We start from the raw sequence: 13794 nt of genomic DNA, 5'->3' as shown, positions 1-13794 counted from the left end.
TGTGGACAGGAAATGGAGCACGCAGATAAGCGCGTCATGAGGATCATATTTAACTGGGCGTCGAGTAACGCATGGTATGTGTTGGTTGACACGATGCGGGGTGAAACATGTTTGCAGCCGGACAAGTTCGGCCGGGTCAGACTAGACAGTCTAACGGATCAACGTGAGTCGGTCGGTACAGAAGACGGTGGTGATTTCAGCGACAATGACATAGGAGGGTGATGCTGATGGTGACCGACTTCTGAGGCGTGGGAACACATGGCGCAGGCCCGGGGGCTTGTGTGGCTTCGACAAGACTACGATGCGGGGTTGATTCAAGACGGTGCACATGAGAGATTAAAGTTTATGGGGCACGAGGGTGGACTGATCATCTACCATGGAGTCATGTTGAAGGTGGAGCTGGATTGAGGGGCTACGGTGTAAGGATCCAGAGAATCGAAGCCAATTTCAGCAGGGAAAAAAACGAGTGATGCGTAGTTCGGGCTGGAGCCCAGTGGTCTGATGGAAACATGAAACTCGTCATCGGTCTGTGGTGATCGGTGGTACTCTGCAGCGGGGGTTGAGTGGTGTGGGTTCACGACCCTTAAGACTCGACCGAGACAGCGGAGTCTCGACGCGGTATTAGCGGCGAGCCGTGCGGTATGCATGGGACATGAAGACTGACCAGGGCTTTGGTGGTCATACGTGTGGTGAGAAAACTACGAACTTGACTCAGGATGACTACAAGCAACGGTGAAATATCTTCAAGTTTCAGAGGGGCGGTCAAGAAAAGAGCAGTGATGTTGAGTTTAGGTAACTCTTATATGTGGCACCCAATATGTGAGTTGTTCACTTTCACGTAGGTCAGTTGTGTGATGGAAGTTGGGAGCACATACTAGAGCAAAGAGAAACTTAATTTTGCTTGGGTGTTGTCTGTGATCAAAGAAATGAAGGGACTACAAGTTGTAGGTGGAGTCATATGGAGTCTTTGGAGTAGCAGTGGTACTCTTGGGATAAGCTCAAGTCCAATGTACATGAAAGTTTAACACATGAACGAATTCAAGGTGGTGAAGAATATTAGCCAAGGTGGAGTTTGTTAGAATTATGCCGAATATAGTGTACAAGGTAGGTTACAGTTGGACTTATAGTTGTATTGTGTTTACAGGGCATGGAGTCCTGTCCTAGCAGGACACTTGTATCCTAGGCCTCTCATATATTGTGGGGTTAGACACACGATGTAATCTATGATAACATAATAGCACATGCGCACAAGGAGGAGCCGACGGCGTGTTTCGGCGTCCGGGTGGCCGATGTGTGGCATTATGACGGTGTCACGGGGAAGAGCGCCCGTAGTCAAGCCCCGAGGATGTAGCCATATCGGTGAACCTCGTTAACAAATCTCGGTGTCGTACTCGTGTAATTGCTTGGTCCTCGGTAGACCTACTGTGCGCCTTGGATTTATTCCAACACTGCTCACCATGTCGCCCAGGGGCGCGGTGACACTTGAGCAGCAGCATGAATGAGGCTAGGAACTGGTTAATCAAGCATAGGGTTTTCCCATAGGATACACTAGGAAAAGGGCCCATGCGTTGCAACTGGAGAATAATTCATCACATTTGATTTGATTTATTATGACCTAAAATCAATTACTTCATCCCTTAGCATTCAACTTCTAACCATGACTCTCGATATACACTTCTAATCTTAGGTTTTCAATAATAAACAAAACTCAACAATGACAAATGTGCACACTGTTAGTTGCGAAAAATTCTGTTGGTGCCAAATTCTTCAACATATATTAAAAATAAGTATACTTATACAACTTTTACATTCTCGAACGAAGAACATGTTGGTTGTTTCAAATAGAAGATCTCTGGAAACATATGGACCAAAGTAAAGAATGTAGGAAATAAAGATAAACAAATTAGATTATGCTAGGTAGACCTTATTTTCATGATACATCACCTTGTTTATCGTGTTGTTTCAGAGTAACTTGTGTACATAAGCAAGTTAGCATAAAATCAATAGAAATAAGATAACCACTACAGAGTTCAATTGGACTTCTCACATTACAAAACAATTAGCCCCTTCCTTTTGGTTCGCATTTCTTTACAATTTTTCTTACTGTTTGGCATTCTATGACCATCTAGACAGTGTTTTTCAGATAATTTTGTTGTCCCTGCTACTAAAGATCAGTTCTAGACATGTTTAACCCATGTAGTACGCTTCTATGCAAAAAAAACATGTACTACTACCCTGAAGCAATTGAAGCGAGACCCTTCCCTTGGGCAATCAAAATGGAAGTGTTTCTCCTGAATGAGGAGTACGAGGGGTAGCGCCAAAAAAATAAGGAGTACCAGGGGAAAACAGGGGCATGTATCCCATAGGTTTGCTGATCAGAGGAAACTTGAGCATCCATTAAGCAAAATTTCACGTATGAAACCCATCCCGATCTATCCTAATGATCTGATCCTCAGAACCTATGACAAACGGAGGATACACCATTTGAACTGCGCCACTGAATTTGTTCCAGAATAGGAGAACTCCATCAGCATATTATTGATGAGTGGTGAAACCTGACCAGTAGTATGTCACATTAGTAGATATAGTTACAACAAGTCTACATTATTCCTTTGACCACTGAGTAAGTTTCTTGTATTTTTTTTCGAGCACGTCAAACACATCATTACATGCAGAACAATCAAGGGACTGGCGCACCTTGATTATAGTAATAATATATCCAGAAAGTAAGAGAACTCTCTTTCTTCTTCGTCTTCAAAATCACAAGGATGTCCTGAACCATCAGTATAGTTTCATCATTGTCAAGAGCATCCATCTCAGAGCACAAGTATAACTATCAATTGCAGCATCCACTACCACCTCGACAACAATTGCTGACGATGGAAAGTTAAGGAGCTCAGGCCTTAGCTAGGGAGCTACGTTAAAAACTAGAGAAAAATATATTTTTGGTCCCTCAAGTTTTAAAAAAGTACAGACTTGATCCCTCAAGATTTTTTGGTATACATTTGATCCCTCAAGTCTCAAAACCGGACAAGTTTGGTCCTAAACCAGATTTTGACCCCGTTGACCGGGTTTGACCGCCACAAAACCGCTCGATGATCAATAAATTTGAGTTTTTTTAAAGAATCTTCAAAAAAATCTGAAATTTTTTGGGGTCCAATATGCTTACATGCGTAAGGTGCGACCAAATTTTCATGGTCGTCGACACTCGAGGAGCTCGTGACAAAAAGAACAAAAATATATGTTAGTAAATTGAAAAAAAAAATTCAAAAAATTCTGAAATTTTTTGGGTCCAATACGGTTACATGCGCAAGGTGTGACCAACATTTTGTCATGAAATGACGTAGGACGGGCTCTAGCAAAAATCCAAATTTTGGCAAATTTTTGTTAGCGGAAATTTGTTTTTTTTTTGCCACTAGCTCCTTGAGTCTCGAAACACCACCAAATTTTGGTCGAACCTTGAGCATGTAATCATATTAGACCCCAATAAATTTCAGATTTTTTGGAATTTTTCTGATTTGGTTTTGAAATTTACTGTTCATCGGACGTACATATTTTTCTTTTTTTGCCACGAGCTCCTGAGTGTCGAAAGATCACGAAAATTTTGTCGCACCTTGCATGTAAGCATATTGGACCCCAAAAAATTTCAGATTTTTTTGAAGATTTTTTTTATAAAAACTCGAATTTACTGTTCATCGATCGGTTTTGTGGCGGTCAAACCCGGTCAATGGGGTCAAAATCTGGTTTAGGACCAAACTTGTCGGGTTTTGAGACTTGAGGGACGAAATGTATACCAAAAATCTTGAGGGACCAAATCTGTACTTTTGGGGAACTTGAGAGACCAAAAACATACTTTTCTCTAAAAACTAACACATAATTATCTAAAAGGATGACTGAAACTATAGAGCGACAAGATTGCTAACCATGAGGCTCTGTTGTACCTTGGTTGATGTTTTCGGTATTGAAAAATCTTCAGCTGGACATTCAAGAACAGATACTTGCTCGTATCAATCTAAATTTCCATTTGCTGCAGCTAGTTTCACAAAGGAAAGAAGATGGTAAATTTTTACCTAATAATAAAGCAAATCGGGTTTCTGGTCATCCGTCATGGCAATTTTTAGAAAAGTCCTTCTATTTCAGAGAATTCAACCCGCAATCTTGTTTTAAGTTAAAATGAATCGTTTTTTCGTATTTTACACAAAAGTCCTTGTGTTTTGATGAAATCAACCCGCAGTCCGGATTTAAGTTACACCCGAACCGTTATTTTATATTTTTTCAAAACCCCCCTGATGTTTTAGGTAATTCATCCGTGGATCATATCTAAGTCAAACAAATGCTTTTTAAAATCATCCATATCTTTTAAACCGTAACTCGGATTTGAACATGTTATATGTGAAATTCGATTAGAAAAATATGTAGAATATGAATATGAGATTATTTTTACCTGTTAAGTATTTTTAAATATTATTTTGGAATATATTTAAGTCAAACAAATGATTTTCTAAATTATCAGTATCTTTTAAACCGTAACTTCGATTTTAACATATTATATATGAAATTTTATTAGAAAAATGTGTTGAATCTAAATATATTGTTAATTTTACCAGTTAAATATTTTTAAAATATTGTTTTGGAAGCAAACTTATAATTTATAGCGCAAGATCCGGTTTTTTTTCATACCGGCGGCGATCCAGATTGCAAATAAACACACTATAACCATATAGGGAAAAGAAAACATCGATAACTACACATGCATACCTCTGAAAAATTTCGCAGGGGAAAACAACAGATTTCTCATCGCGAGAGTGAGAGAAAGCGAGAGAGAGGGAGAGGGAGGAGAGAGGGAGAGAGAGACGCCTTACGATTAACCATATTCAAACACATTTTTTTTGTTTTGTGTGAACACCGAGGCCATCGCCGGCGAGGGTGAGAAGGAGGATAAGCGGCAACACAAATATGATGTCTCGCAAAAATAAAGGAGATGGACCTATTGTGGTCTTGAGTGATGGTTGTTGGGTTAAGAGCGTGTGTTATGTTTTCTCCCCCGTTGCAACGCACGGGCTCTTTTGCTAGTAATACAAAGTTTTCATCCTATGACCATAAGTAAACTCTGTTGTAAATCAAAGATAGCTACTACATGAGCTGATCCACGCTTTCATCCTCACATGTGACTGTCTCTTCTAATTAACCGGAGTCCATGAGTGAGTGAGTTCATCAACACAAGTGCAGAACATATACATAGGAATTGCTATTCAAAATCTTGCAACCTATATGCCCTGTTTTTCATCCTATAACCATCAGTAAACTCTAATTGTAAATCAAAAATAGCTCCATCATAATTTGCACAAAAAAAAGATACCTGCGGTGAAGTAGGCGGAGGGGCGATTGACGACAAAATTTACTGATGATCTTCCGGCAAAGTCGGCGAAGGAGATTTCGGATGCTCTTGGGGCAAAGTCGGCCGGGACGACGGCGGATGGTCTTCCGGCGAAGTTGGGAGAGGCGTCGGCGGAGGCAACACTGGACTGTTTGTCTTTAGAATTTGCGATGTGATCCGGTCAAGGCTTTCTTTTCATGACACCGAAGAATATGTGAAATCCGGGTCGGGCACCCATGGCTATCGTGTTGGACCAGTTCTCCTGTACGGCGGTACTGAATCCAATCCAAATTGGACATGGCCGCCAGCGCCAGCAGGTCAACATGGAGGAGGCTGGGTGTGGCGCCGTGGGGATTGGGGGTGGGTGGGGAGGGAAAGGAGAACAGGGCACTGGAAGGAAGTTGGAGACGACAAATCGGCGACGTGGAGGCGAGAATCATGGCGGCTGTGTGCGTTCAGGAGAAGGAGGTCGTGCGGTCGTGCATTCAGGAGAAGAAGGAGGCCCAATACAATCAATACATGCCCAGCCAGAGGCCCAATTGTTTTAGTGGAGCCAAAGGCCCACCTGAGCAAGGAAAGCAGCATGTTGAGGCCCAGTCGAGCGACACACTGAAAAATTGAACACAACCTACTTAGGTACAAAGAAACGGACCGACGAAAGTCCTATGATGTACGAAGAAACAGACCAGACGGACGAAAATTACGGTTGAAAGAAGCAATAGCCCTTTTATTATTAGGTAGGTATAGGTATATATAGGTATAGATAGACTAGAATAACACATGGTTGGAAGGAGCAAAATAGTGTAGGATACTTATTTTCTTTAGTATGAGTACCAAATTGGCAAATACTATAGTTGTATAGGATTTTCCGCTCAGCAAGACTTGCAACTGTTGTTCAGGGTTGATGTGACTAAGCTTCGTTATAATATGTTAAGCATGTAGTACTTGCATGTCACCCCGAGCATAAAAACCAAACACCGAAAACCGAACCTGAAAAGACAGAGACTAAACCCAAAAAGACCAAACTCGGAAGGACCAAATAAAATACGGTCTGCATAATTGTAAGACCAAACTAATTATGGTCTGATCGGTCATGCTGTCTTCAGGACCGAATTGCCGATATAGACCGAATTTACAAAAGCCCATAGACATTATGTTCACCTAAGGCCCAACTGCCGAGCCCAAGGTCCCAAGCAGATACACACACGGACACACCTCACATCCTCTGTCCTCAGTCCTCTCACCTCACGTCGTGCCTGCCACATCGCTCAACTCCTCTCTAAGCACTGCCTGCCATTTCGGGATTCGAGCTCCTTGCGAGCCTAGCCACCAGGATGACACCTTGTTCTCAAAGCGATACGTAATATGCTCTTCATCCCAAAATAACTGTCTCAACTTTAGTAGCGAGTAACAAAAGAACTAAAGAAGCAAATTATGTGAAAAAAATTATGCGGACGGCCAGGATTAGATCCTGGTGTACGGCTCCATTATTTTATCTTTTGCAGGCATGCGTATGTGTTGAGCTGGCCATCCGGTTTGGTCTTTTTCTATTTATTTTCTTTATCACTTTCTTTTTTAGTTTTTTGTTTTCTTTTTTGTTTTCCTTTTTTATTTTAAACTCAAGATTTACTTATAATTTGAATTGCCCACATTTATACTACTTTTAGCCCTTTGAACACACAAAGAAAATAGGGCAAATATAAAGAGAATACTTTTCTGCCCTTATGCAATTTGAAAAAGGTTTTATGCATAAAGGAAAATCATTTTGACCTCTAATTAAACTTTAAATTGTTTTAGGGTTTAAGAATTGGTCAATTTGATTTTCCAAACACCAAATATGCTCTGAAATGATGAGAGGCAATGCTTCGAAATGCACATTCTGAATTTAAATTTTTTGGGGTGTGACATATGAATTATTAATGATTTGTTTCATCGTTGTCATGTCTGAGTAGATCCTTTTTGTCCTGTGGGGCAATTGTGATATGCTATTGTCCGTTTGAGGTGTATGTTGCATTGGTGTTGTCCTACGGTGCCCACCATTTGCGCACAGATGTGGGGTTCACGCTTTAGGGTTTTGCAATATGTGATTGATTTGCTTATGATGGGTTGCTAGAACGACAGAAACCTAAACCCTAATTTTTGAGTTGTTGCCCTCCGCCCCGAATTACTTGTCACGGAAATGAATTAAAATGGATGTATCTAAGACTAAAATATGTCTAGAAACATCCATTTCTGCGACAAGTAATTCCAAACGGAGGGACTCCATGTTTAACCTAAATGGATCATTGGTATTTTCTTATGCTTTCTAGAGTTCTAATCATATGTAATTCCAGTCAATGGATTTTGTTGTATGTTAGCGTAGGCCTAGATGATTATCACTTTAGTTTCATATCCAATTGCATGGGGACAATTCCGTACCATACACCACCACTACTCCACACTCATTATCCTTTATTTTATTGTACCTTTATATTAAAACACCTAACCTTTATTTTTGAGTTCTTTATTATCTTGCAAAGCTACCCTTTTATATCCACAAAGTACTACTAGTATTATTTCTTGGGTAGAGCAAAAGTTTGGTACATGTAGGGTTGTATCAATGGAAGATAGAACCTGAGAGAATACAAATATTACCTTTAGCTCCATGTGGGTTTGTCACTCCATACTTACCACCTCCATCATCAGGAAGTGGTATGAAAAATCCATACACTTAGGGATTATCAATCATGAATATTGAGGTCACCAGTGAGGAGGGATATTCCACTATGAAGCAGAGACAAAGGACAAACGAGACGCCTGAATGGAACACCAAACATATGAAGGACGTCGTTGTTGACTTGTTCTCAACGATTGTCGGCGTCCCTAGACGCTAGATATATAGGCTCCTTTTAAAGAACTTATCAAACTGTTAATTATTGATGAGACAAGCTTGTTTCCCTGCACTTCTCATTATGTTGGTTTCACTAATACTCTTCATACTTGGTTGGTTCTGCCAATGAAACAAAGGAGAAACTACCACAATAGTTAGCCAAATGAGTGTGTGAACGAGTTGTGGGTCGATAACCTGGATTCTCGAGTTAAACGAGAATTAATGAGGGATCAACTCGATTAGCCACTCGAGGATGAGGATTTTCATCGTGATGATTACTATCACTTTCATCAGCATCGGCATTAGTATTGCCATTTCCTTCAGGCCTCCATTTTGTTCGACATTTGTAATTTGATTGCCATTTGCATTTGGAGTGGTATTTTGTTCGGCAGTGGCTTGGAGAGTTCTGTTTCGAGCCATAGGAGTATCATCGTCGGAAGAATGAGGTGCATGTTCTTCGACTGGCTTGACGCTTCCAATAGCCATTGGCCAAATAACATCCGAGATCGGTGGTTCATCTATCACATTTGGCAGGTGCTCCTTTTGGGAGCCGTTAGATTCATCAAACCGCACATTTACCGTTTCCATAACTTTCCCATGGTGACAGTAATAGACACGATAAGTATGCGAGTTTGAGTCATAACGAAGAAGAAAACCTTCATGCGCTTTGGGTGCAAACTTGGAAGAATGATTCATATCAAGAATGTAACAAGGTGCACCAAAAACACGTAGATAAGGAACATTTGGTCTCTTGCCAGTGATAAGCTAATATGAAGTTTTCTTAAGGAACTTGTGAAGATAAACACGATTGATAACGTGACAAGCAGTGTTAATAGCATCAGCCCAGATCACTGAGCATTGTTCTCGCCATTTCGATGAGAGTTCTATTCTTTCGTTCAACAACTCCATTCTGTTGGGAGTGCATGCAGCAGAGAATTCATGAGTAATACCATTTTCATTGAGAAATTCATGGATATGAGTATTTTTGAACTCAGTCCCATTATCACTTCTGACATGCTTAATTCGCACATCATGTTCATTTTGGGCCTTCTTAGCGAAGCTTTTGAAGATGTCTTGGGTGCAGGTTTTGTCTTCGGGAAAGAATACACAAGTGTATCAAGAGAAATCATCAACAATAACAAGACCATAATGACTGCCACTGAAGGTTGCAAAGTTTTGAGGACCGAATAAATCCATATGAAGAATTTCAAAGGTCTTGTCGTGGTCATGACAGACTTTGATGAATGATGTTTCTTGGCCAATTTACCAGCCTCACATGCAGCACAAAGACGATCCTTGTCGAATTTCACATCAGGAATGCCACAAAGATGCTTTTTCTTCACTAGAGTCTGCAGATTCCTTATACCTTCATGACCAAGCCTTCGGTGCCACAGCCAACCTTCAGTTGCTTTTGTAAGCAAACAAGTTTGGACTGAGGGACCCTTAGTGAAATCCACAATATAGAGATCACCTTTTCTAATTCCCTCGAAGACGAAGGAATTGTCAGAGGCCATAAATACAATGTATTTCGATATGGAAAATAAGACTAGCATGCCTAGATCACATAGCTTGCCAACTGACATAATACTAAATCCAAGAGACTGAACGAGTAAAACATCATCAATGGATTTGTCTCTGGATAGCAATTTTACCTAGTCCAATTACCTTTCCCTTGTTGTTGTCGCCAAAAGTATTATACTTCAGAGGAGAAGCAGTTAAGATGGGGTCGACAAACAACGGCTTGTCTCCGGTCATATGACTAGTGCATCCACTATTCATTATCCATTCTGTACACCCGGAGACATAGTCCTGCAGAAGAATTAGGCTTTCTTAACCACCCACATCTTTGCAGGTGGCTTTGAAACGGTAAAGCAAGCAGGATATGATTTCTTTCGATAAACATAATTGTTGCTCGATGAGGTGAGAGCATAATCGAAAGAATAAGCATTAAAGTTCTTTCTAGAGGCATGAGTGTAGTGATTGTATGAAGTACACATGTATTCATTTTGTCGAATGAAATGACGAGCATTATCTGCCTGCATGGTTAGTGATGAAGTAATAGGCAATTCATCGATAGTTTTCTTGGGCACCCAAATAGCTTTCTTTGGGGGGGCGTTCCTGCAGTTAGGCCGTCCAACATAGCGAGCAAATACCTCACCACGTTGATTTTTAAACAATTTATAGTTGTTCAACGAATCATCATGTGAGTGTTAGGAGAGTCATATCCCGAGAGCAAAGCTGGATCACATGTTTTGCTCTTAGCTGGCACCCACACAGTGCGAGGATATTGGTCAGGTTTCCAGTAGGAGCCATCCTCATTTACTTTCCTTTCGAAACCGACACCTTCTTTCCTGAGATTTTTGTGAAGGGTGGATTTCTTCAGAACATCACAAAGGGTTTGATGTCCCTTGAGAGATTTGAACGTTCCTGTCTGAAGAAGATCCTTCAACCTAGCATTTTCATCAGAAACGGAACCATTATCCTCGACAGAGGGGTTAGCATTCATAGAAGATTCAGCATTTGATTCTGGATTGCTTCGTTCAAGGCATTTTAAGCAAGGTGGAACAAATACTTCAGGTTTCTAAGTTGTTGGGTGAGAAGAGAATTTTCTCTAACCAAATCCTCATGAGCCTCTCTCAGCGCCTCGAGTTCCTGTTTCCTTTTCAAGTAATCATAGGTCAATCTTTCGTGGTCGGCTGAGAGAAAATCATGACGATTTGTCAGTTCTTCCATCTGTGACTTGAGAGTGGAATATTCTTCAGTCAGCGACATATTTTTCTCCATCTCCTCAACCAACAACCCTTCAGATTTTCTAAGGGTTTTCCCAATTTTCTCAAGTGAGTTTTGTTGAATAAAAGCAAGTTTGATCAACTTAGCATGGGCATCCTCATCAGAAGAATATTGATCACTGGAGTGAATCTTGTGATTTTTGGAGGATACCTTTTCTTTCGAGGCCTTAGCCATGAAGTAGTAGGCAGGAGATTCATCGTCACTTGACGGATTCTCGAAGAAGTTTGTTGCAGGAGATCAGACACATGCTATGCCAGCCATGCCGGAGTCAGAATCCTCATCGGATTCTTCATCTTCTTCGGATCCTAACGATTCTTCTTCATCGGAATCCATTTCCTTGCCGATGTACGCCTTGGCCTTACGGGAGTTATTCTTGCGGTTGGAGAAGGACTTGGAAGGGATCCTTGATGAAGATCTCGACGGAGATTTTGAAGTGGAGTTATCCTTCTTCTTGAAGAACTTCTTCGTTTTCTTCTCATCATCGGACTCATAGTTCTTGCTCTTGCTTTTGCCTCGATAGTTGCCAGAGTCATATCTTCCACTAGCACGAATTTCAGCTTCCCAGAGAGGGCAGTCCAAAATGAAGTGTCCAAGCTTTTTGCACTTGAAGCACGTGTTTTCTCCAGTAGGTTTTGATGAAGATTTTGAACCCCCAGAGTTGCTTGAACTTCTTTTCTGGGACTGGCTGTTCTTGTGAAAGTGCTGGAATCTTTTCGAGATCAGTGCAAGATCCTTGCTGAGTCTTTCTGGATCATCTGAATCTTCATCGGCATTTCCATCAGAGGAAGAATCAGCCACAACCTTGAGAGCATGATTTTTGCGTTGACTTGAGCCATACAAATCTCTTTTCTCTTCTTGTTCCTCGTGGGTGTTTAGTATTTCCATGATATCAGCAAAATCGAGGGTTTTGAAGTCAGCTCGTTCGCGGATCATCAGAACAAGTCTGTCGAATTAACTGTCAAGAGATCAGAGCAGTTTCTTCACAACTTAATGGTTAGTGATGTCTTTGGCGCCAAGACCCTGAAGCTCATTTGCTATGTCACTCAGACGATCAAACATTTGCTGGCAGCTTTCATTTCTAATGCGCTTGAATCGATTGAATTTAGCTCGAAGAGTATCGATTCGAGCTTCTTTCTGAGTTGAAACACCTTCATTTATCTTCTCGAGGACATCCCACAAATCCTTTGCAGTTTCACAATGGCGATAGCGAAGAAATTGCGCACGAGAGAGATGGCCACCAATTTCATCTTTGGCTTGAGCATCCATTTGAATGAATTTCTTCTCTTCGTCAGTGGGGGCTTGAGGTATATTGACTGTGAACCCGAACCGCACCAGATTCCACGTATCATCATCTATTGCTCGGAGAGGGATCTTCATCTTCTCCTTCCAAAAGGGGTAGTCCGTCCCATCGAATATGGGGATCTTGAGATGCGACTTGTAGCTCACTGAAGACATACTTAAACTCCAAGGTTGTTAAACCAAAATGAGCAGAGTTAAGGAGTACCTTGCTCTGCTACCAATTGTAGGAACGAAGTATGTCTACCAGTGGGGGGGGGGGGTGAATCGGAGTTTTAAATTTTCTTTGGAAAACGCAAAACTCTCGGAACCCAGCAGCGAAGCGAATGAAAAACAAACTACATCGAGCTAAAACTAAGTACTGAAAAGAAACTAAGTCATGCATTGAGACAAATCACACGAATGAAAATACATCGAAGGTAAACATGGGTGATAGAGGTAACCCCTGATGCTCGACGGCGATAGGGTATTTGTTCGACCAATTCGCCCTTCTGCGCAAGGACTACGTCTGGTTGGAGGGGCTGTGACTTAACACGGAAGATAAACTCTCTTCGCCCTATTCTCCTTGACAATTGGTTCGTCAACCAATGCTGATCACTCGTGGTAGATACTTGAAGGTGATCTCTGAACCTTTACAGACTACTTCTTCAAGAACCACAATCACTCTTGGTCTCTGAAGAAATTGGCACGTAACCGTCTAGAGAGTTTACAGCTCTCAAGAATAATACGCGAAGCGTACTGGACTTAGATTCGAGTGATCTTGAACCACTATCTAATTCTTCGGCTCTAGGGTTTTTTCTCTCGGTGGATTTTAAACTCAAATCGCTCAGAGAGAGGTTTGCTCAACAATCTTCCCAGAATCAAACGGAGAAACCACCGGGCAAATCCAGTAGAGGGTGGCTATTTATAGCCGCGGCCTTCCCGGATGGGAAATGACCATTTTGGACACGAGGTCCAGCCAATGGCCAACCAACACGTTTGCAATGGTCGAATTTGGGAGCAACGGTAACATTACTTGAGGAACAAGTAATGATAACTCCTCGGTCTGAGACAAATCTCTCGCGGTGTAGAAGATCATCTCTTGCTGGCAAGTATTTGCTCGGAACAGAAAGAAATTTCTCTCGCAACTTTCATAGGATTTGGGTTTAGCGTCAGAGAATCAAAGTTTCGAATGCTACACCCCTCTTAATAGTACGGTGGTCCTATGACTCAATGAAGAGAAGAAGAACAATGAAATAAATGTTACATCTTCACTTCGTCTTTAATCTCCTTGGACGTAGTCATTTTCCTCAGATAGAGACCGAACCAATTGCTTCACTTCGGCAATTTTTGAGGGGTCACTCTTGTCATCATATTCTTCGGTGATAACCTTCGCTGCAACACAGGGAGATTATCTTCGTCGTTTGCATCAAATTCCTCGATATCTCAGGGACCTGTTACTGTGTGTACACTAGAAAACACA

Source organism: Triticum aestivum, chromosome 3D, assembly GCF_018294505.1.
Source record: "Triticum aestivum cultivar Chinese Spring chromosome 3D, IWGSC CS RefSeq v2.1, whole genome shotgun sequence".
NCBI classification, from domain to species: domain Eukaryota; kingdom Viridiplantae; phylum Streptophyta; class Magnoliopsida; order Poales; family Poaceae; genus Triticum; species Triticum aestivum.
This window is presented reverse-complemented; position numbering follows the sequence as displayed.